A 25,173-nucleotide genomic window follows, 5' to 3' on the forward strand; every position below is an offset into this window, starting at 1 on the left:
GAAAAAGTACCTTATTTAAAGTAAATTCTGCTCTACTCATTTCACTGTGACTGACATCGCCGATGTATCATTAAATCGCTTGCGATAAAAGTTTGCAAACTATAACTTTACTTGCATTATTTAAAACGTGAATAGAGGTTATTTATTCTGTAGTGCACATCTACAATGGCTATTGATCAGTTATATACAGTTGTAAATAGATATAGGGTCGTGCTTTTTAATAAGGCACTCTTCCTGTACTTCACTGTATGCGTAAAAACGCGCAATAACGCGCTCATGACAGCCTGACCACGCCTGAAAAGTTCAGGGCGGAGAGTCACAATAAAATTAGTTGAAGGATCAAGACATTTGCAAACTTCTCAGTTTTCTGGGGGCTTCTTCAGAACCGGAAAATGGCAGGAATTGCGTCTACTGTGGCCAAGAAGAGAGCGCTGGCTGCAGGGTTTGGAACCAATGCCAATGCCACCAAATACCTAAACCAGGACTTCGAGGCGCTCAGGAGCGAGTGCAGGGCCAGAGGGACCCTGTTCTCAGACCCGACTTTCCCCGCCGCTCACGAATCACTGGGCTTTAAAGAACTCGGACCCAACTCGTCCAAAACCAGAGGATTAGTATGGAAAAGGCCTGGGGTATGGACTCAGTTTGGCTAGTTTTCATCCTGTGGGCATCGTTCGTTGTTGTGGTTAAACGGGAAATAGCACACTTTTTATTTTTATTAAAATTGCATGTTAAAGCAGGATTGAACCAGAAAATTATTAAATAAAATATGTAGGTTTACATATTTTGTTTTGGCGTGTAACTGCATTTTAAAACGTGCATATGCCTAATTATTAGCTTATTGTTTTTGATGTACAATATAGCCTATTCGTTTCGGAAGACTTCACATAGTCAGACATCAACAAATCCTCTGCTTTCTGTTCCGTTTGGTTCAATAAACAATTAAGTGGTTATATAGATGCAGAATGTCATTTTAAGTGAATACATTTTGTAAATACTTTGTAAATGTAAATTTTAACTAATTTTTAGTTCCTGTTAAATTTGCAAATGTTTCATTGAGTGCAAATCATGTAGCATATTTTTTCAAAGTGTCATTTAAATACAATATCTCTCTCTCACTCTCTCTGTTATTTACAGGAACTATGCTCAAAACCACGCTTCATCGTCGGTGGAGCCACAAAAACGGATATCTGTCAAGGAGCTTTGGGTAAAACAACAAAAAAAATTATCTCTCTGTAGAGAATTAATGTCTCTGTCTTAATCCTGCGTGTTTGTCGAACCCATTTATCATACACCCTATCCCTCAAAGTCAAACACTGAACACTCTGAGTCACACATTTCCTCTCTGGCGCTCCTGTTCTTATCTTAATTCTTTAAACATACACCTGCAAGTCAATATTATGTATCAGCTTAAACAGAAATTCAGCTTAAATTGAGGCTCAATGAACACTACAAAATTTCTTAGGTAACCCCTACCTAGTCCTGTTGTGATTCATTATAAAAAGTAACAATCAGCTACATTGTTATATAGAAAAAAGATGGTAAAATGTTAATTTTGTATGTAAAATTTATTTTGGCATTCATCAAAATCAATTGTCATGCATCTAAATGTAAAAACTGACAGAAAAGAAAACAAGTAACCCTAGATTGAGCTGATTCTCATAGATGTATTGTGAATATGGTAAATATGGTGTAAATCTGCTACTTTTCCCCAAGAGTTGTGTGATTACGTAATGGATGTTACTTGTAACTCTGGTAAAGCCACTTTTCTTTGTAATTTTGACAAGCAAATACTCTTAAACAATGTCATTCCTCGAATAAGGGTGGGTCAGCCGTTGAAGAATGCTTTTAACTTAGTGCTAATACCAGTTGCGTTGTTACCTAAAACAACAATAGTAAAAAATATATATATAGCATATATATAGCTAATTGAAATAAAACTTAAATAGAATAAAGTAAAATATGAATAATAAGCTAAAAAGCTTGAACTAAGTGTTATCTTTATGTGTTGCTAACAACATTTATGTTGCTATGTTATATTGCTTTTGTGGCTAAGGCTATATGATAATTGTTAGCTTCAAAATCCATTATAAATGTTTACTTGGCAACATTTTATTTCAACAGCTAAAGTAAAAAACACCAGAATTACTAAGAGTTAGATAAACTTAGATGGGTGGTTGCTAAGGTCTTTGTTAATTATGCTTATTAGCATACTTGGAGTATTGGTAGCATGTTTTAAAGTTATAATATGTTGTGGCAACGGTTACCATGTCGCTACTAAGTTGTTTGCTATTTTCTAGACTTTGCTATGGATGTTTGGGTTAACACATTGTTAGCATGTTTTAGCATATTACTTGCATGTTTAGCACATTATTAGTATGTTGAAACACATTCTTAACATCTTTAAGTAGCTACATATTTAAGTCATTGCATCTTTTTGCATATATTGCTAACATGTCTTATATTTTAGGCTTTGCAAGTGACAAGTGATAGACAGACAGACAGACAGGCAGGCAGGCAGGCAGGCAGGCAGGCAGGCAGGCAGGCAGACAGACAGACAGACAGACAGACAGACAGACAGACAGACAGACAGACAGACAGACAGACAGACAGACAGATAGATAGATAGATAGATAGATAGATAGATAGATAGATAGATAGATAGATAGATAGATAGTGTTGTGTTAGCATGTTGCTAACATTTATAAAGTTATGGACAATAATGGAGGACTTCAAACTTTACCTTCCACTTCCTTGCACAATCTCACTCTCTTTTGCTCTGTTTTTTTCCCCTGTTGTTGTGTTTACGGCTATGCTGAGCCAAGCACAAAATGCAAACCATCCAACCTTAGAAACTAGCCAGATGGATTTTGTCCCAGTTAAAGAAACCCGGGGCTGCGTTCATCCCGTAAAGTCCTACATTAAAACATGCCCACTTAATGCGATGCATGTGTCAAACTGCAGGAAAAAGCAGCCTATTGTCTAGCAAGAATCTCATGAGTTTCTGCTCCGCTTTTTGAGACCTTCAGCTCACCACTTGCGTGACATGAAAACCACAACGGCACTCATTGGCTGCTCTGGTTTTAATTTTGCTTCCCTCAAAATGTGCCCGTACTTGTTTATCTGCAGGCACTTTGAATGTCTATAAGAATTTATTGCTCATGCAAATATATATCATAGTCTCTGATATATAGAAATACTTGAGGGAACATTGGCCTTCATGTGTCTGTTTCAGCTGCAGACCACAAAATGATTTGAACAGTCTCAGTGCCACTTCCTGTCGCTCTGTTTTTTAGGTGACTGTTGGCTGTTGGCTGCTATTGCCTCCCTGACACAGAATGAAGATGTTTTGGCAAGAGTCGTGCCCAACGGACAGGAGTTTGATGGCACTTATGCTGGAATCTTCCATTTCCAGGTATCAAATAGATATTTTTCAAGACATTTCTATACAGCTTAAAGTGACATTTAAAGGCTTAACTAGGTTAATTAGGTTAACTAGGCATGTTAGGGTAATTAGGCAAGTTATTGTATAATGATGGTTTGTTCTGTAGACTATCGAAAAAAATAGCTCAAAGGGGCTAATATATTTGACCTTAAAATGGTTTTCAAAAAATTAAAAACAGCTTTAATTCTAGCAAATTCTAATAAAACAGTTAAGATTTTCCAAAAGAAAAAATAATCAGACATACTGTGAAAATGTCCTCGCTCTGTTAAACATAATTTGTGAAAAATTTTAAAAGAAAAAAAAAAAATCAACCATGTTTTTTCAACACATAGTATTTTCCATTTTTAGTTGAAAAGGGTGTCATTTTTCATAAACATATAAATTATAAGATATAATACTACATGTAAAGGTAGTAAAAAATAGTAAAAAGGAAATGCTAATAGATATCTCAGAATCTTAATTATGCACAAAGTGTAACCAACGATGTGGGATCACCATACTAAATGTCTAAAAAGCCACATTTTTCTGGCCGTGTATCAAACGCATTGTTTGTATGTGGGCATTTTTTGTTCTTTGACGCACATTTTGAGATCGAACAGATAAATGTGAGTCTGTACCTTCATCTATCAGTTCTGGCAGTTTGGCGAGTGGGTGGATGTGGTCATTGATGACCGGCTGCCGGTGAAAGATGGCGAGCTGTTGTTCGTTCACTCCGCAGAGAAAAACGAGTTCTGGAGCGCCCTGCTGGAGAAGGCCTATGCTAAGTGAGTGTTTGTTTGTGTTATTTCTTGTGTTCATCACCCACCTTTAATCACAGTAATTAAGCTAGAAGTGCCCAAACCAGAAAGTTAACCTGCCTTCTAAGAAAAAAAAAGCAGGGCTTTAGATGTTTCTATGGAAATTATTTGAACGCAAACTTTGCATTCATGATGAACAAGCTTCACAGGTGTGTTCCAGGAATACGGGTGTGTCTTTTTTATGTATTATGTGTTTAATCCAGCGCATATGGTAACTTAATGTTAGCTTTATTTTAAAAGTATTTGACATACCCTTATTTTTTCTTGTTTATCATTGCCAGCTGAACACAACATGTTAGCCATCTGTTGTTTGTTGCTTTAGTTTTGTCTAAGAGTACGTTTACAGCTGTTGACCTATTCATTTTGAAACCCCCATCATGTGAACTATGAGAAAGGCCCTGCCCACGTGTAATTATGTCATGCATTTCTTTTAGGCCAACCAGTATGTTAGCATGACCTTGGTTCCTTTGACAAAAAAAAACATTTTGTTAACATTGCAAATTATGTGTTAACACCGCTATTGTGTTAACCACCGCTCTTATGTCAGGCATATAACCAAAAGCCCAGAATAAAGGAACTGAAAATGCTAAAATGCTGAATTGTGTCAGGTTTTGTCCTACAAAAAATCATCTCCACTGCAGTAATATTGCTGTTGGTGATCATTTGTACACAGTTTTTGCTTCATATTTTTCCTTTTCTGTGCTGAAATGCTTCATCTATATCAATTTTGGTCATTTAGAAATGAAAAAAAAAACTCAAAACTTTTAAAATCAGCTTATACACATGTTTTGCTTTAGTTTTTAGATGAAATTAACACAGTATAAAACTAATATGTTACGTAATTTTTCTCACAAATATGATCACATAGCACATAGCTGATTATCCATGAACATGCCTTTTTTGTGCAGCTTTTTGCATGTATAAATACATAAACACAGAATATTAATACATGATATTGTATATTATATAGATTCATTTTCTATATTATGTTCAAAGCCACACATAAACACAATACATTTTTGTTGATGCATTTGTGTCACATTTGTTTTTGTTAACACTTGTTTATGTTTAGAGTATTTGAGTAGGTGATACAAGTATTGTTTTCAGGTGTTGCAGAAAAGTAGCCAATGTCACGTTTCCCTTGAGCCTATTTTGGCTACAGCATGCTTATAGTTAGTTATTTATCATGATTTAAGTTATAAACACTTAGTGAACACTTGATTGGAGCCTAAAAGACGGGATTTCATGAATGAGCTTCAATTTTTCAGCATTAAATTATCTGAAATTGGTGGCACGGTGTCTCAGTGATTTGCACTGTCACCTCACAGCAAGAAGTTTGCTGGTTTGAGTCCAGGCTGGGCCAGTTGTCATTTCTGTGTCGAGTTTGCATGTTCTCCCTGTGTTGGTGTGGGTTTCCTCCGGGTGCTCCGGTTTCCAGGAGTGTATGGGTGTTTCCCAGTCCTGGGTTGCAGCTGGAAGGGTATCCGCTGCGTGAAACATATCCTGGAATAGTTGGTGGTTCATTCCGCTGTGGCAAATTAAAGACGATTTTATTTCTGTGGGGTTTATAATAGGGTTTTTAGATTTATTATTTAAATAAGTCTGTGGTAAAGAGAACTTGGTAATATTTGTATGCTTGCCCTACAAACATGTGCAAACATGTCATTTCACACTCTAACAGCAGGTTTTATGGTTTCTGGCAGGGTGAACGGCTGTTATGAAGCCCTGTCTGGAGGATCCACTAGCGAGGGTTTTGAGGACTTCACTGGAGGCATTGCTGAGAGCTACGAGCTGAGAAAACCACCGCCCAATATGTTTCAAATCATCCAGAAAGCCCTGGAGGCTGGAGCTTTGCTGGGCTGCTCCATCGACGTGAGATTTCTATATTTATGACATTCACAAATGACTAGACAGGATGTTTGTATTATGTTGGGCAGCAAAATAGATAACTGTTTATGGAACAATTATCAATAGAATAATGACTGAAAAAAATAATAGCGTTTGAATTTAAGTTTCCATCTGCCCAATCAGATGTAATTTTAAGTCATAAGCCCCGCCCACTCTATTTTTATTGTAGATCACTAGTGCTGCTGATTCAGAAGCCATCACTCGTCAGAAGCTGGTCAAAGGGCACGCCTACTCACTCACAGGGGCAACTGAGGTATGATTATTATTATTTTTTAAATAACAGAATTTAAATATTTAGTTTTTAAAGCTTTTTTTTGTCTCAGGTGAACTATCGTGGCCGCAAGGAAAAACTAGTTCGTATGCGCAACCCTTGGGGACAGGTGGAGTGGACTGGAGCCTGGAGCGACAAGTACGGTTTCATTACTGCTGAATTTGTGTTAATCAATACAGGATTACCACAGGTCATGGAATTAAAAAAGTCTGTTCCAGACACTAAAAATTAAGGAAATTATTATTTTTTTTAATATCCAAGTTAATATCAAGTACTATTGTATTGCTTTACATTTTTGTTTCCAATGACTTATAGAATTTGTTGATGCCTCATGGCATGAAGTTGTTCCAAACGTAGGCTACAAATTGTTTGTATAAATATGCTAAGTAGGTATATATGCACATTTAAAAATGCAGTCCCCATCGAACTAAAATATGTAGGCCTATATACTTTATATTATTATTCTCTCGTTCATAAACCCTGTAACATAAACCCATTTGTAAATCCATTTTTTAATCAAAATGTTTGTATGTATTGTCTGTTGTTATGGTTAGGCTATTTTTATCTGATCATTTAAAGAAATTCTTCATCCAAAAATGAAATTTTGCTCATTATTAACTCACCCTCAAACGGCTATAACCTTTACGAGTTTCTTTCTTTTGTTTTGCACAAAAGAATATATTTTTTAAAAGCTGAAAACCTGTTACTATAGACTTCCATAGTGAGAAAAACAAATATTATGGAGGTTAATGCAGTTACTAAACTGTACCTGTTAACTATGCATTTATGCCAGCAAAATGTCTTTGGCTACAAAATGACCACTTCTAAAACTATAGGCCCTATCATACACCTGGCATTTGTTGCTATTTTCAGACCCCCGCAACTCTGATTTTCACGTTTTGTGCCACGTTGATGAAATAGCAAATACATTTGCGTGAATTGCGCCATTTTGTGGACTCATGGGTGTGCTGGTCTATAAAGGAGGTGTGTTAATGCGCACTGTTGGCACATTGCTCTGAAGAACTGAAATAGACTGCGCCATTGATCAACTGAAAGATGGTCTAAAGTCCAGCGTAGAGTGCGTTAGTTATGTGCCTGTGCAGGTACAAATGCTTATGCATTGCATAATACACACAGGATGTACAGCAATATACTGTACATCTGTGCAAATTTAAAAAAGGGAATAAATGATACAGAAATTATTGTTTTCTACATAAATAGAAAAACACTGCCTCCATCTCGGGGGGCTGTTTTCAGTTTATTCATAACATTTTGCATTTGTTTAATGTTATTATTAGTAGCAATATTATTTATCATATGCAAATTTATATTTTAATATAAACAAGTTTAGATTTGTCCACTTGTTGGGTTTTGGAGATGTATGCATCACCATATGGGGCATAAGAATAGGACATGTGTAAATAACACTTTGTTATTATCAATCATTTATTCATTTGCTGGAAATGAAAACTGAATTTAGAAATAGTTTTGAAACAAATCTTTGTGCTTAACAAACAAAATTAAATATGCAGGCTATAGATGTCTTCAGTGGAGTGAGTACAACATCATTTCCTTATCCACGAAAGTAAAGGAGTAAAGTAAAGAGTAAAAGTAAAGAGAAAGAGGTCGAATGGAGGAGGCTCGTTCTTTATCCTCACGCTGCAGATTGTCTGTTTAACTTGCTTGTGAAGAGGTCAGTTTCTCCACTTACAAAGTCCGCCATGTAAATAGCAAATGCGCCATGGCACGACGCAACTGAGTTTTAAAGAGAATGTGAGATGAGACTTTGATTGGTTTAAGACATGTTATGCTCATTAAGACACACCCATAACTCATTAAGAGAATAATCACAACCCTATTAGACCATGCGCCAGGGCGCAGACTATATTTTTACGTCCTTAAAATAGCAAAAGTATATTCGGACACATCTTTAATGCTATTGTGCCATACGCTTTGTACACTTTGCGCCTAGATCGTTAAAAAAGAGCCCTACGTGTTTTCATTTCTTTTCAAAACTGAGGTAAATATTCCATTGTCTCTAAACAGCTATACATTTCATGAAAAATAACATTCAATTTTGAACATTTAACAATATATGTTATTTTATAATAGATCATATTTACAATTTAATATATTTTAAAAAATTATAATATATAATATTTATAATATTTAATATTTACAAAACCTCCTTGTTTTTACGTTCATTATAGGCCATGGAAATTCAGCTTCTTAGTCTGTGAAATTTAGGGCAACGTCAGGGATTGACTTTAGGGATCAAATGTTGCTAAAATTACAAAAAAAAGTCTTATTCAGAAATACGCAAGTTTACATACAGTTGAAGTCAGAATTATTAGTCCCCCTTTTTTTTTCTTTTTTAAATATTTCCCAAATAATGTGACTGCTGAGACTGCAGCTCTGCACAAGACGTTTGGCCAGCGGAGAAATTAAAATGGTCGCGCCCAACTGACTCTGGTTTCCCTCAAGGTTTTTTTTCTTCCCTTTGCCAATTAGTGAAGTTTTTTTCCATCTCCGCTGTCGCCACTGGCTTGCATGGTTCGGGATCTGTAGAGCTGCGCATCACTAGATTTGCTCTTCAGTGTTTGGAGCTAAACTGAACTGAACTTAAACACTAAAAACTGAACTACACTGTTCCAATTTACTATGACCTTTTATGTGAAGCTGCTTTGACACAATCTACATTGTAAAAGCGCTATACAAATAAAGGTGAATTGAATTGAATTGAATTGAATTGAATGTTTACCAGAGCAACGAAATTTTCAAAGTATGTCTGATAATATTTTTTCTTTTGGAGAAAGTTTTTTATTTTATTTTTTATTTTGAAATTTGTTTTATTGTGGCTAAAATAAAAGCAGTTTTTAATTTATTATAAACCATTTAAGGTCAATATTATTTGCCCCTTTAACCTTTTTTTTTTTTTTTTAAAACAAACCATCGTTATACAGTAACTTACATAATCACCCTAACCTGCCTAGTTACCCTAATTAACCTAGTTAAGCCTTTAAATGTCACTTTAAGCTGTATAGAAGTGTCATGAAAAAGATCTAGTAAATTATTATTTACTGTGATCATGGCAAAGATAAAATAAATCAGTTATTAGAAAAGAGTTATTAAAGCTATTATGTTTAGAAATGTGCTGAAAAAATCTTCTCTCCATTAAACAGAAATTGGGGGGGAAAATAAACAGGGGGGCTAATAATTCAGGGGGGCTAATACTTCTGACTTCAACTGTTTATATTTAATTTTGAAGTTAATATCCCAGACAAGCCCCCATCTATTCTGGGTCTGTATGAAAGGTGTTTGTGAATTAAAATAACATGAAGTCAAAAGTGTTTGGTTTATTCAGGAATCAGCAAGGCTGCTGTAGATATCAAAAAGACAGTTCACCTAAAAGTGAAATTGTGGTTTCACAAGAGAAAATATTTGGAAGAATGTTGCAAACTGGTAGTCATTGTTTGTGGGGAAATGTTTGTGTAAAAGTTGTGGTTGGACTTGTTTTTTGGGCGGTCATGGCAATCTTGACATTCCTTGGCATGACACCTGAGAGGTTGACAAACAATGACACAATATTTGTTAGAGCATAAAGTGTATAAAAACTTGACTGTATCAGACTTACAGTTTTATAGAATTAATAGATTTAATGGACTTGTCTTGAACTTGAGATGATGATAGGGTCACCATTCAAACACTGGACTGGTTATCTGAATAGTGTTTTCCATCTCCCCTATAGTTCGTCTGAATGGAACAGTGTTGCGGCATCAGAGCGTCCAGACGCCAGCGCTGAGGATGGTGAATTCTGGTGCGCTTATAAACTTGTTATCCATATTTAATATTGATGCTTATATACAATTGCAATCTAGATGCCAATGCTTCTATAAAGTTTACATTGCATGTATGTTTTTCCCTTTGTACAGGATGGCATTCTCAGAATTCCTCACCAATTACTCTCGTATAGAGATATGCACTCTGACGCCGGATGCCATCACAGATGAGTCAGTAAAACATTGGGCCGTGGCAAACCATGACGGCACATGGAGGAAAGGCTCCACTGCTGGGGCTGCAGAAACAACGCATGTGAGCCATAAAAAGCATAAACACCCCACCAAGATTTGTGGATCAGGGACAAAACATTTGATCTTACTACTAATTCAGTTCATCTTTATTTCTATAACACTTTTACATTGTAGATTATGTCAAAGCAGCTTAACATAGAAGTTCTAGTAAATTGAAACTGCGTCAGTCCAGTTTTCAGAGTTGAAGTTCAGTTTAGTTTTTACTGCTGGAAATCCAAACACTGAAGAGCAGACGTTTTCTCTTAAAACATCTTCACAAAACTGCTGAAACACACTTACAATAGGATTATGGGTGGGGCAGAGCCATATGGCCCGTTTCCACTGACTGGTACGGTACGGTACGGCTTTATCAGGCTTGCGATTCCCCGACCAAGGGTACCCTTTTGGTGGGCGTGGTGTAGGACAGAGAGTTTCAGTCAACGTCATTTTCACTCGAATAAATGTCTACAGTAAAGCTGTACGGGTTGTTCACATATCATATGAAAAGCTCTTCTTACAAAACAGATGCTTTACACACAAAAATACTTGTGTAGAAATGTTCATTACGAACCTTTCTATGAACAAGATTTGATTATAACTGCAGATCAATGACAGTGCAAAATAGTCTACTGTAACGTCTGTAATTATATAAAATAAATAAATAAATAAATGAACATACATGAACACATACAGCCCCTTACAGTCTCCGTTATGTTACCAACTACAGAAGAACTACACACAGCATACATTTAGTCCTTATTGGTGTTCAGAAACAACACGTAACATATAGCCTAGTCAGTGCAAACCTCTCATCTGTATCTGTAATCTTCAGCAGCACATGTAACCTCCTGTTAGAGAGTTATTCTGTCATTCAGAGTTCATAATAGTCCAAAAGGCGATGATAAACATGGCAGTTTGTTCACGATTCAGGTTGCTGAAACAATTTGCTCCTGTGTTTTGTCAGGCTTCTCCTTTTTTCATGCTTCACTCTCGCGTTTGTCCTTTCTTTTCTGAAAGGATCAGACATCGAAGACACTTCAATAATCACACATACGTTATTATCATCAGCTCAAGAAGTTCGAGAAAGCGAAAACTGCTCGCACTTTTAGACGGCCTTGTAAAACAACAACAGGACACGGCAGATTTTGTTCTTCTCGGCTTTGTGGCTGTACATTAAGACAACGACAAGGTTTGTTGAGCTCGGGTCATCCATGGCTCGTTATTATATGCATATAGTAGTACGATGTAATGTCTCGGCTGTGTATTTAAAACATGGCGGTTCCTTGGTTTTCATTCTGGCTAGCTCCACGTGATCATGACGTATCTCTGTAACCAATTAGCGTTCAGCTGCACGTGTCGCTCCACCTTTTGTGTTTGGTACCATTTCAAAAGGGTGCCGAAAACCAGTGGGGTTTGGTTCTGTACACTTTTTGACAGTGGAAACGACCATAAAAGCGCACCGAACTGTTACGTACCGTACCGTACCACTCAGTGGAAACAGGCCATAGAGAGAGAGAGAGAGTTGCGACAACTCAATTTACTACAATAGAACATGTATTCAAAATCAATGGCGGCTCATGAAGCCGGTGCAAAACAAAAACAAAAACGTGCCCTGGTAAAAATCATATGTCGCCCAGTAAGCTTTGAGATATGTTTTACTTTATGCAAGTGTATTAATCCCAAGAGTGGTAATGCCAGAATACAGACTTTAGTGGCCATTTACATTTGGCGTCTTTTGCACGCACAAGTTTGTTTTCTCTATGTGCAACTGAAACAAAGCTGATCAAAGCAAAATGATATATGCGCACAGAGAACCATTTCCACACGCCTCCTGGTCTGAATCCCGGTTGTTTACAGGCACCACGTTAAAATACGCACCGCCCGAGTGCTCTTAAACCAGAGTAACAGCCTTTTATGTTACTTATGACACCAGGTGTCAGCTCGCAGTGAGTTTTGCTAGTTGATATAATATGATGATGATCTTGTTTTGACTAAGCATGCCTATAGAAGCAGAAAAGGTGGATAATTAGGCACGGAGGTACATTTTCATAACATTAATTCTCGGCCTTGAGTCAAGTCTATGAACAGATAATTCCATAAAACATGTATATTTTTTGTATTTTATAGAATTGTCAAAATTAATTGTGTTCCAGTTACATTTAGGATTGATTTCTGTTATTTATTTATAATAATAATTGTAGAATAATAATAATAATAATAAATATTATTATTATATTTATAATAAATATATACATGTTTAATAATTCCAATTCTGGTCTTGTCCATAATTTACCCCAAAGTTAGGGTAAAATAACAAACATTTTTTAGAATGTACATGTTTATGGTCCTTTTCTATATTAACTAGATGTAACCTTCTAGAATCATACTAGAACTGCACTCCTATAAACCAACTATTTATAAGCTTAAGGGAGGAGGGAGATGGGGGGGCATATATGGGGTGGTTCGCTCAGGGTGCCATTCAAGCTAGCACCGCCACTGGTTATAACCAGGGCTTGACATTTTTGAATGCAACTTTTTTGATCAACAGCCACTGTGGCTAGTAGATTCCAAAATTATTAGCCACTCAGCATTTTCACTAGCCACAATTTTGTTGTTGGGAAAATATATTTTACATGCATAAATTTGACTTTGACATGCTAAATTGCTTGATTTAGATGTTGTGTTGTGTCCACATGCCTCATTCATTTCACTTTTTGTATGTGTTGTGTATAAGCTTGCTCAATGTGCATGAGCAAATGGGCTGTCACATTGCAATTAGGCTCAAAATTAAGGATTTACCAAATGTATCTCTAACCACACCAAAAAATAATTCAATAAATATTTCTTAGCCACAAATTTTACAGTTGTTTACAATCACTGTGAAAGGTTTTTCAATACATTTAACATGTTGCCTAAACTCTTAACGCACCAACACTCCTGAAACACACAATGGGCAAACGGTTAATTCCATGCTCAAAATCACACATTGTAAAACTAAACCCCAAAAACTAATATTCAAAATACAATAATAAACTAAATAAACACAATACACCATGTCTAACAAAACACTGCAAACATTATTTAAAATCAAATAATTCTTCAAAACACTAACACATGTTCTCTTCCAACAGGAACATTTAGTTAATCATAACACATTGACAAAAAAACAACAAACACCATCCTCAGCTGACATAACAGAAACTGCATTATTTTATGTGTCAGCTCTGCCCTTATATTTGAAGCCTCTCTACAATTTTGTTTTGTTGGGTTTAGTAAATGCATGCATTTTGTTTATTTTGCTGCAGAAATTCAATACAAAAATTAACGACCACCTCAGAGTAGCTTTATAAAATGTACAGTTTCTGTAAAAAAAAAAAAATACAGACACAGAATTGCTGCAGTACAGACTCTATTTGCAAAAGGACATCACTGCAAGATATACAAACAGAAAAAGCACCACAATTATAATAAAAAACAAAGCATTTGCTCTGCATGTTCTCATCCACATCACACCTGATATCTTCTCTAGGCGTGGGAAGAGTTTCTCTTGTTGTTCCTTTTCCACACAAGATCAGCTCAAAGAGTCCTCTTTTAGATAATACATATGATCATGAGTGTAGTTCCTAGATGAGAATCTGCTGTGATTTATGTATTTACATTACTGCAATAAGCCGTTTCTCATTGGCAATGGAATAAAATACAGGGAAATATTTGTGTTTCAATTGACAATATGAACAACTGCTAACTTTGACTTTAGCCTATAGAAGTTCTGTTTAGGACATGATGTTATCTGTTCTGACATACCGTGTGAAAGCATTTGTAAATTGACTTTGAAATTACATTGTTTTGGTCTTGGTTGAGTTTGTGTGTAAAAGAAGTTCAAGCATTTGAAATTTATGTTAACTGTATAAATTTTGTGTCAAAACAACAAGAAATCTGTTAATTGTATTGCCTAAAAAGACGGATGTTGTGATAACCGTGTTAAGAGTTTAGGAAACTTGTTAAATGTATTGAAAAGCCCTTTTAATTCAACAAAACTTCTTTAAAAAAATTGACATTTAAAAAAGAGCTATTGTCATGTATCTAAAATATGCACAGTTGTCTGTCCTGGCTGAAGGTCCCAGATCACCATATAACTACACGTAAATGGGGAATCAATCTCATATTAAAGCAACGCTATTGTAAAAAGATAATAAAACTATATTAGCAAAAATAACTAAGCAAAAGAAAGCAGGTGAAAAAAACATACAGTGTGTGATATTGAAAGAATGATCAGGCACACATGGTTAATGTTGGGCCTGTTAATAATCTGTTCAAAGAATAATTAAAGCGAAAGCAGCGACCACTGGTGCTTACAAAGGATATATACAGTTTGAAGTCAGAATTATTAGCCCCCTTTGAATTTTTTTTCTTTTTAAATATTTCCCAAATGATGTTTAACAGAGCAAGGAAATGTTCACAGTATGTCTGATAATATTGTATCTTCCGGAGAAAGTCTTATTTGTTTTATTTCGGCTAGAATAAAATCAAATTTTTTTGAAAAACATTTTAAGGTCAATATTATTAGCCCCTTTAAGCTATATTTTTTCGATAGTCTACAGAACAAACCATCGTTATACAATAACTTGCCTAATTACCCTAACCTGCCTAATTAACCTAATTAACCTAGATAAGCTTTTAAATGTCACTTTAAGCTGTATAGAAGTGTCTTATAAAAATATCTAGTCAATATTATTTACTGTCATCATGGCAAAGATAAAAGAAATCAGTTTATTAGAAATGAGTTATTAAAACTATTATGTTTAGAAATGTGTTGAAAAAATCTCTCCATTAAATGGAAATTGGGGAAAAAAATAAACAGGGGGAGCTAATAATTATGATTTCAACTTTATATATATATTTTGTAAATCTTGAGCTCTTGTAAGCAGCAGGACTGTGGGTGCACGATTATGTAACAGTTGCACGCATCACATCACCTATGCATCTAAGTGATCATCCTCTCATTCGGTATTCACCTGCTTTCTTTTGCTTACGCAAACACAATACGTTTTGTCAGTCGTGCTGCTTCTCAATTCTAAAAATCACATTTGCACGAATATTGGGCCATCCTTATTGTCGAACCCTTCTTTTAAGAAAACTACAATTTAAAAATTATTTTCAACCAGCCAAAGTGGCTAGTGGGAGCGGCTGTCTAACCCAAAACTGAAATCCACCCATATTTGGTGGGTTGGCGGGTGTCAACGTCAAGCTCTGGTTATAATGCAATCTTAACATTATTTGAATTAACCGCGAAGCACTTCCTGGAACTATTTGAGTCCACATGAATAACGTGACAATCAAACATTTTGTACTTCTGTTGTCACAACTCTCTCTCTATGGCTCTGGGGTGGGGTTGACATTGTTATTATAGATGATGTCAGCTTATTTTCAATGCACACAGTGATTGGCTGATAGCGGCAGGGCCTCTGTCAGAGATTTATTAATAGGAACATTGTAAAGAACAATGTTTCCTTAAAATAAAGCAACAATAAATAGTTAGCACCAATAGCCTATGTTAGAGCGTCGACACATAGCGGGAACTGCACATGTTCTGATGTCCGAGTTCAGTCACGATTCATGGACCTTTCCTGATCCTGACCCCCCTCTTTCTCTCCAACTTCTATTCTTGTCTGCTTACTGTCCTTTCAAATAAAAGGAAAAAAGTTAATAAATTAACAAAAATGTGGCATAAAATTAATAAGGAGCCACTTCTAGCCCTAAAAAGTTCGGTGAACATGGCCCCGGAATCATTTTGTGTAGCATGTGGACAGATTCGGTTTCACTGGTATCATTCAAATGACAACTACAAACCCAAGACCCCCTCTAATATCCCCCACCTCACACATGACAACCCCAAAACATTATTAATTATGAGTGTGCCTCACACAGGTGAGTGGGCTTGACAAACCACCTGTAGAAACCTCTTCTTTCTCTTTTGAAAAATAAAAAAAACCCTTCCCTCTCCTTACTCGTACATAAATTCTTGAGCACAAACAGTTCCTTTGTATAATTAGCACTTCTTGTGTGTATTGCCTCTTGTAGAATCACCCCTTAATTGTTAGTCGCTTTGGACAAAAGCGTCTGCTAAATGATTGAATGTAAATGTAAAATTGCTGACAGCCTCATTTATTGCTCTACAGACACGTTTGGATGAATCCACAATTTGTGGTGAAGCTGGATGAAGAAAATGTTGACGATAAGGAGAAGGCTGCAGTTTGTGGTGGGTCTAATTCAGAGAACCGCCGGCGCATGAGGAAAATGGGAGAAGATATGAACACTATCGGCTTTGCTATTTATGAGGTGGGTGGAGACATCTAAAAGAGGATGATGATGAGGAAATGAACATAAATTGCTTCTAAAGAATTACCAGATTACATTAGAATAACATTAAATATAATGTTTTTCTGTTTACAATCCACAGCTCCCCGGGAGGTAAGCATTAAACTACTTAGAACTTTCTCTTGGCTAACCTTTCACTTTCCCACACACCATGATGCTGTGAATTATGAGAGCAACTTCCATGTAGACAATCAGTAAAACATTCACCTCAGTCGCATCTACCACACAAGCTTATTAGCATGAGGTGAAAAACGTCCCACAAGTACATTACAGGAAGGGACGCGCTGCTCCACATTGCTCGTTAATGTTTACGTTGTATATCCATATTATTTGCTAATTAAAAACCACTCATGTGGATTTTATAACTCTAAAGAGGTTGCTAATGTCCTCTGGAGGTTGCATTTTTGGACCCATCTGCATTATGTTGATTGGTTTTTCACCAAGGTAACTAGGGGTGCTGAAATATACTGGGTAACTGGTATAGAGGCCAAAACAAAGAGATTCCGAGACAACACACAATTTCAAAGGAGAAAATTGACTGTAGCATGTCTTTTAGATAAACAAGTATGTTCACTTAGCATGTTTAAGACATACTATAGTATTTTTGTGCTTTAAAAGAGTCAATGGGCTCTATCATCCACCCGGCACAATAAGGTGCAAGACATGTTTGGCGTGATTTGTTGCTATTTTCAGACTAGCGCAACAGTAATTTTCATGTGTTTCCACCACGTTGTTTAAATAGCAAATCCATTTGTGCCACTTTGTGGACTCATGGTGTGCTGGTCTATAAAGGAGGTGTGTGAAGGAGCATTGTTGGCACGTTGCTATTTGAGGAACAAAAATAGACCGCACCATTTATCACTGAAAGTTGGTCTAAAGTCCAGCGTAGAGTGTGTTAATTATGCACCTGTGCGGGTCTAAACGCTTACACATTGCTTAATACACACAGGGTGTACAGCAATACACAAATATCTTTACATATGAAGGATTAAAATGTTACAAATGTTATTAGTTTCTACATAAATATAAAAAAACACTTTTTTCAGTTTCTTTATGACAATTTGCCTTTGAATAAAGTTATTATTATTATTATGAGTATTATTTATTGTAATGCATAAATTTGCTTTAATTAAAACAAGTTATAAAATATAAATATAGATTTGTCACTGGGGCATAAGAATAGGACATGTGTTTGGATATACTCAGTTTTTTGACCACACTTCGTTATTATTGTTCATTTATTTATTTGCTGGAAATTAAAACTGAATTTAGAAATAGTTTGAAACAAATCTTTGCACTTAAAATAAAATAAATATGTAGGCTAATGGATGTCTTCAGTGGAGGTGCACCATTTCATTCTCCACAAAAGTAAAGGAGTAAAGTACAGTAAAAGTAAAAAGAAAGAGAAAGTAAAGAGGCCGAATGGAGGAGGCTCGTTCTTTATCCTCATGCTGCAGACGGTCTGTTTAACTGTTTTCTCGCTAGTGATGTGTTCAGTTTTTCCACTTACAAAGTTCGCCATGTAAATAGCAAATGCGCGATGGCGCGACGCAACTGACTCTTAAAGGGAATGGGGGAGATGAGACTCTGATTGGTTCAATGCACGTTAAGCTCACAATACACTCATAACTCATTGAGAGAATAAACACAACCCTGTTATACCATGCACCAGGGTGCAGAGTGTTTTTTAGGTCCTTAAAATAGCAAAAGTAGATTCGGACACGCCCTTAAAGCTTTTGCGACATGCGCTTTAGACTTTGCACCTAGATCGTTAAAATAGACCCCAATAACTTACACACAAGTTAAAAATACGAACCGTAACATGGTTTTTATGACAATAAAAAATGAAGCACAAAGTCAAACATACATCTCACATTGATTGTATCACAACCTTACTATTTAAAGTGATTTGTTTTGTTTTTTTAAATGGAAGTTCCCCAAACCCATAATTTGTCACATGCTGGAAAAGGTGGATAATAAATTTTTGAATGTTTCTGGCTTGCTGACTGACGATTGTCTCCATCAGTTTCACGGTAAGCGGGAAGTGCCACCTGGATAAGAACTTCTTCCTGACACACGCACAGAAGCTCGCTCGGAGACTTTCATTAACCTGAGGGAGGTCTGCACCGCTTCCATCTGCCTCCGGAGAGTACCTCATCGTACCATCCACCTTCGAAGCCAACAAGGACGGAGACTTCTGCCTGCGCGTCTTCTCTGAAAGCAAAAGCGAAACACAGTAACGTACCACATTTGTGTTCCTGACTAAATGTCATATTTTAAATATTAATTCAATTTTTTTGACTGGATGATTTGATGTTTCTTACTAGACATTGCGATGACCCTGTGGATGCTGAATTACCTGATGTAAGTATCTTACTAGACTTAAAAGCTGTTAAAAGACCATCCAAAGTTCTGCAGTCAACAACAACAACAGAACATTGGAGTGTTGCATTAAAGCTGTAAAAAGCATTGTCATGTACAAACTTTGAATATCAAATTAAACATGTAACATATAATCAACTAATTACTGTGCATTAAAGTATTATAAATGCATGAAATGGAGGCCAGGAGACACCCAATGCAATCAGGAATGCATTTAAATCCTTAACGAATGGCAACCCCTGATTATTCTGCTTATTCCATGGTCATTTGCCAAGGTATAGACAAGTTAAAGCTTGCAGCATTTAAGAGCGAGATAATGCACATGCATGTTAATGACAAGGCATCACGGTGGCACAGTGGGTAGCACAATCGCCTCACAGCAAGAAGGTCACTGGTTTGAGTCCCGGCTGGGTCAGTTGGCATTTCTGTGTGGAGTTCGCATGTTCTCCCCGTGTTCGCGTGGCTTCCTCTGTGTGCACCGGTTTCCCCCACAGTCTAAAGACATAGGTGAATTGAATAAGCTAAATTGGCCGTAGAGTATGTGTGTGAATGCAAATGTGTATGGGTGTTTCCAGTGATGGGTTGCAGCTGGAAAGGCATCTGCTGCGTAACACATATGCTGGATAAGTTGGTGGTTTATTTCGCTGTGGTGACCTTCATACATCGCGTGAAAAATAGAGACCAATCATATGGATTTAGAGCCAGAAAAAGATTTGATCCGTTCATTTCTTGAGTCCTTGGGTTTGAGTCATCTCTCTTACATGCTGTCACGTGATGAACGAACGACTCAAAAACCAGAAGACTTGAAAGATGAACTAATCATGGCTCCTTTCGGCTCAGACTCTGTGCTTTGGTTAAGCTTATGTGGAACTGTCAGTGTGACGTGAACAAACTACTCAATTTTGAAAACCTGTCAGAGGAGGTGAACTGACATAATCATAGACAAAACCATAAATGATTATTTTCTCTTTTTTATAGCATTCTAGTTATGATTTGTGTGTAGTGTGCTCAACGTTTGGGCTAGTTGTAGATAACTTTGGAAGCAACTCAATTTAATAATATTTTGGCAAATTTAACGAAAGGAACGAAATGACTCGCAAAAAGATTTGTTCATCTCAATGAACGAGACTCAAAGGTCAGAGTCAATAAAATGATCCAAACTTCCCATGACTAGTGAAAAATCGCAATACATCATAAAACATTTGCATATTAAAAACATTAAACAATTGTAAATAAAGGCAGAGAATGTGAAAAATTTCTAAATCAAAGAAAACAATTGCACATATGTAAAAATTTACTTTTTAAACTTATAATAAAGCATTCCCATATAGAAACCCACAATATTGCATATGTAAAACTATTGTGAATAAAGCACTAACATGTGGAAAACTGTATAATTGCACAAAACATTTATGAATATAGCACGATGATGTAGAAAACATCTGCACATTAAACGTTAGTGAATAAAACTGTGGACAATTGCGATATCATTTGAAACATTGGCAAATAAATAAAAATGTAGCGCAGAAAACTGCAATATCACATTAAACAATTGTGAATAAACCAAGAATTTATATATCACATTAAAATGTAGGCGGCATGGTGGCTCAGTGGTTAGCAGTCACCTCAAAGCAAGAAGGTCGCTGGTTCGAGTCCTGGCTGGGCCAGTTATCATTTCTGTGTGGAGTTTGCATGGTCTCCCCATGTTCGTGTGGGTTTCCTCCAGGTGCTCCGGTTTCCCCCACAGTCCAAACACATGCGCTATAGGTGAATTGGGTAAGCTAAATTGTCTGTAGTGTATGAGTGTGTGTGCGAATGAGTGTGTATGAGTGTTTCCCCAGTACTGTGTTTGTGGCTGTAAGGGCATCCACTGCATAAAAATATGCCGAAATAGTTGGCAGTTCATTCCGCTGTGGCGACCCCTGATAAATAAGGGACTAAGCCGAAGGAAAAATTAATGAAAGAATGATTCAATTGCCTCTTATTATAGAACATCAGCAATAATAATAATAATATATCTTATTAAACTGTTTTAAACGAGGACCATTCCTTCATACTGTACCTCGTTTTGTTTTCAGGAGACTGTCTCAGACGATCAAGTTGATTCAAAGTTCAGGGGGATGTTCGTAAAACTTGCCGGACCTGTAAGTGAAGACCATTTATTCCACAGTGCCAATGTTATTTTCTAAAAGCCAGATCAACCTAAGCATACTGTACCTCTCTCTAGGACATGGAAATCTCACCTCTGGAGCTGATGACCATCTTAAAACAAAATTATCGCGAAACGTAAGTTCTTCTGCATCATTGAGTTCTCACTCAAGATCTGATGGATCAGTCTAAGGAACTATTTATGTGTTGTTCAACAGGCACTGACATAAAGTCGAGTGCCTTCACTTTGGATACGTGTCGTGTCATGGTGAACCTCATGGATGTATCCTTGTTCTCAGCTGCAGCTGAATTTATTGTGTTTGCATTAACTTGATGTAAGCACTTGAGTCAGGAATTGCAAGTATTTGATGTGTTGTTGTATTGTCAGCTTCCCTTAACTGATCTCAGGACAGTGGGAATGGAAAACTGGGCTGGGAGAGTTTGCTACTCTGTGGAAGAAAGTGCAGAGATACCTTGTAAGAGATCAGCTGAAGTGTTTAACTTAATTAGCATTTGTTATTTTTAACAGTGTGTAACATAATATTTTATTCACCCAAGGAAATTTATAAGCATAATGACTGGATAGCTCAGGAACCATAAGCACTCCGGAGCTGCGTTTGGCACTGAAAGAGGCTGGTGAGTCGCATCAAAGTTGCACATCTACATGTAAAATCTGATTTTGGTGATATATTTAACATTCAAGACATCTGTTCTCTTTTCTCTCTCAGGTTTCTGTCTTAATAACACTTTATTTCAGCTGATGGTTGCACGTTATGCTGAGACAGACATGACTCTCCTCTTTGACAACTTCGTGTCCTGCTGATGCGTCTTGAAATGATGTTCAGTAAGTCTCTTCGCTCTTTATTTTAGAGCAAACCTTTAGGATTTGGCACTGAAATCAGCATAGAAAATTGTTTGTGGATTCTGTTAGCATCACTTATAGTCAGTGTTGCAGAGGGTTGTAGGATGTATTTAAAAGTCTCAGCAGGGTGTTTCCACACCTCTATTTGAAAAAAGCCAGGAAAGTGGGGGAGTCCAGCTCGTTTAGGTGGGAGTGTCAAGTGGCGAAAGAGAGAAGGGTTTGCACAAAAATGGGAGTTTCGGTTCGAGCACATGCTGATTTTCACAGAGGCAAAACGACACATAGAGGCAGCGGAGAAAGACAGTGACTATGTTTACATGGACATCAGTAATCAGATTATTTGCCAAATTCTTAGTTTGTCGACTTTAACTGCAGTTTGGCACTTTCACTTTCATTTAGGAACATTTCATGCATGCCCCCCATGACAATTGAGATATTGGATGCGAGGAACTGCTGGAAGAGTAGTTTTATTGGAATGTTTGATACTGCACTGGGAATGGGAGAAAAAAAAACTCTGCATTTCTCGGTAACTTAAATACACTCGGTAGGTCGCATCAGAAAGCCGTGTATAGATTATCCTGTCACAAAATGTGGCGAAAATCCTACACGACAGTAATTGTTTGATTAAGATGTTTACATTCGGAGAGCAGCATTTACAGCGCATCTTTCAGCCCATAATATTGTAGTGTTATTTATGTACTGTAAACTTGGTAACTAATCATTTTGATTAAGGTATGTCTTTAAAAACTGAAAGAGTAATGCAGACGATACTAACTAACTTTGCCATCTAAATACACATAAACAAAGAACACCGATCACACACTTACCAGATCTGTAGAGACAGGACAATCACAATCAACTGACAATCACCACCAAGTGGCAAATCCGATTTCACCATTTCCAAATACAAAAAGCTCAAGGGTTAAAATGTTCTTTACAAACATATTTCTGTCGCATGCACTGTAATCCACACGTGAGTCAGCTGCGCTCTCATAGCGGGTGATTGGAAACAAAACCCTTGTTGCGAGCACATTTATAAATGCAACACTGACGACCCATGTCTCCAATCGATTCTTCTTCTTCCACTTGTTTTGGCAACACAATGTGATGTCTCTCTGCCGTCTGAACACTGTAACATGTAAAAACCGTCTTCAAAGATATCATGCATATTACTGAAGTTGCACCTCACACACATTAGAGGCGGCTGATTGGCGGTCTGGAAAGACTTGGAGGTCTTTCTCATGAATTAATGATGAAAACGTCACGGTTGTACCTGCCGTACAGACATCCAGTCTACACGCTGGAATACACACAGGATCTAATCGCCGTGACGTAGCTTCAAAAGATCTTTTCTAACCGGAAGACAAAATTGCTCGAATATAAACGCAAGAACAAACTGTTTTTCACTTTTTTGTGAAATATGTGTGACCTAATAGTGTTTTTAGCAGCGTGGGACACTATATGACTGTAACACAATCTCAAACATGCGTTTTGGTGTTTCGTGACCCTTTAAATGTTTCTGTCGTGTGGCGTTTTGTACAGAGAGTCAAATTGCTTGTCACTGGAATCTTGTCTCAATGCGTGTTGTTAGGATTGGTGTTATAATTTATGCTGCTCAGCTAATGTTATGTTTGTAATATTTATATTATTTGCCAATTAAAAACCACCTAATGTGGTTATTCTGAATCTGCATCTCATATCGGAGGCATATAATAAAGCAGCCTTCAAGACTTAGGGCACCCGGCGCAATGCGGCGCAAGCGCGATGGAATAGTTGTTTGCTAGTTTCAGCTTGGCGCAAGAGTCGTTTTTGAAGTTTTGCTGGAAAAATTACTTGTACCTGGTAACCTTGTTTATAGCGGACATGGTGACCCAGTGTTTATACATCACTGTCTTCTCTGATTATTATTATCTCATTTCCAGGGACATTCAAAAGGTTGGATCCTCACAAAAGTGGCTTCATTGAGCTGGACTTAATCAGGTTTGTCATACTTAAAGCCCTTTACATTTAAAATTTAGATAATAGCAATAATCGTAATCAAGTTAATAATACAGCGCTCAGCAGAATTGAGTACACCCTATTTGAAAATTAATATTTGTATCCATTTCTCAGTGAATATAGGCAATGCTTTTTGGTGTATTTAAACAAAACAGATTTATTAAACAGATATATTTATTAAAATAATATTTTAGTCACCAAATATATTCAGAAATTGAAGATAATACAATTAAAATCAAGCAAAAAATATTGCAAAATAAATTACAACCTACAATTTTATTTTTTATTTTTTTTTTTTTTGCTTTTCTTAATATTTCCTTTTTTTTGTATTTAATATTTGTCTATAACTTATACATTTGATTGTACTACTTTTTGGACCGTTATCATAAGTTATTTTGTTAGATAAGCTCCAGATTTGGCTTTAGTACTAATTAATCTAATGTATATGCACAAATATAATATTGTATAGCTTCATATTAAAAATATAAATTTAAAAGATAGATTTGTGAGGGGTGTACTTATATATGCTGAGCACTGTATATTCTAACACACTTTCTTTGCCCTTTTAGTGGCTGAACCTTACCATGATATAAGACGACTCGCCTCCAAAGCACAGCGCTCAAGACAGAGTTAAATGTGTTACATTTTCAAAGATATGAATTTACCTTTATTTTTAATGTCTTTTCTAATGTAACGAATTTATTTTAGCAGTCATGGTCTCTAGAGCTAGACAAAAGGAGCCTGTGTGAGTTTGGGGTGGAGGAAAGTGTGCTCATGTCAACATAAAGCAACACGCCATACAGGTAAATAAACACCTTGTAAGTTGGTTTTTGACTGGTTCAGGTTGTAGGATTGTTGAATGAATAGGGCTGTGGGCGATATGACAGTAAATGTTAATTATTTTATTCAGTTATCGC

The 25,173-nt window shown here is 36.5% G+C and overlaps 1 pseudogene; it reads left to right on the forward strand.

Moving 5' to 3' along the window:
- Positions 1-291: 291 nt before the first annotated feature.
- LOC130215758 (calpain-2 catalytic subunit-like) lies at positions 292-24,269 on the forward strand (annotated as a pseudogene).
- The last annotated feature ends 904 nt before the right edge of the window (positions 24,270-25,173 follow it).

The sequence above is a fragment of the Danio aesculapii genome, chromosome 22, assembly GCF_903798145.1.
Source record: "Danio aesculapii chromosome 22, fDanAes4.1, whole genome shotgun sequence".
NCBI lineage: Eukaryota > Metazoa > Chordata > Actinopteri > Cypriniformes > Danionidae > Danio > Danio aesculapii.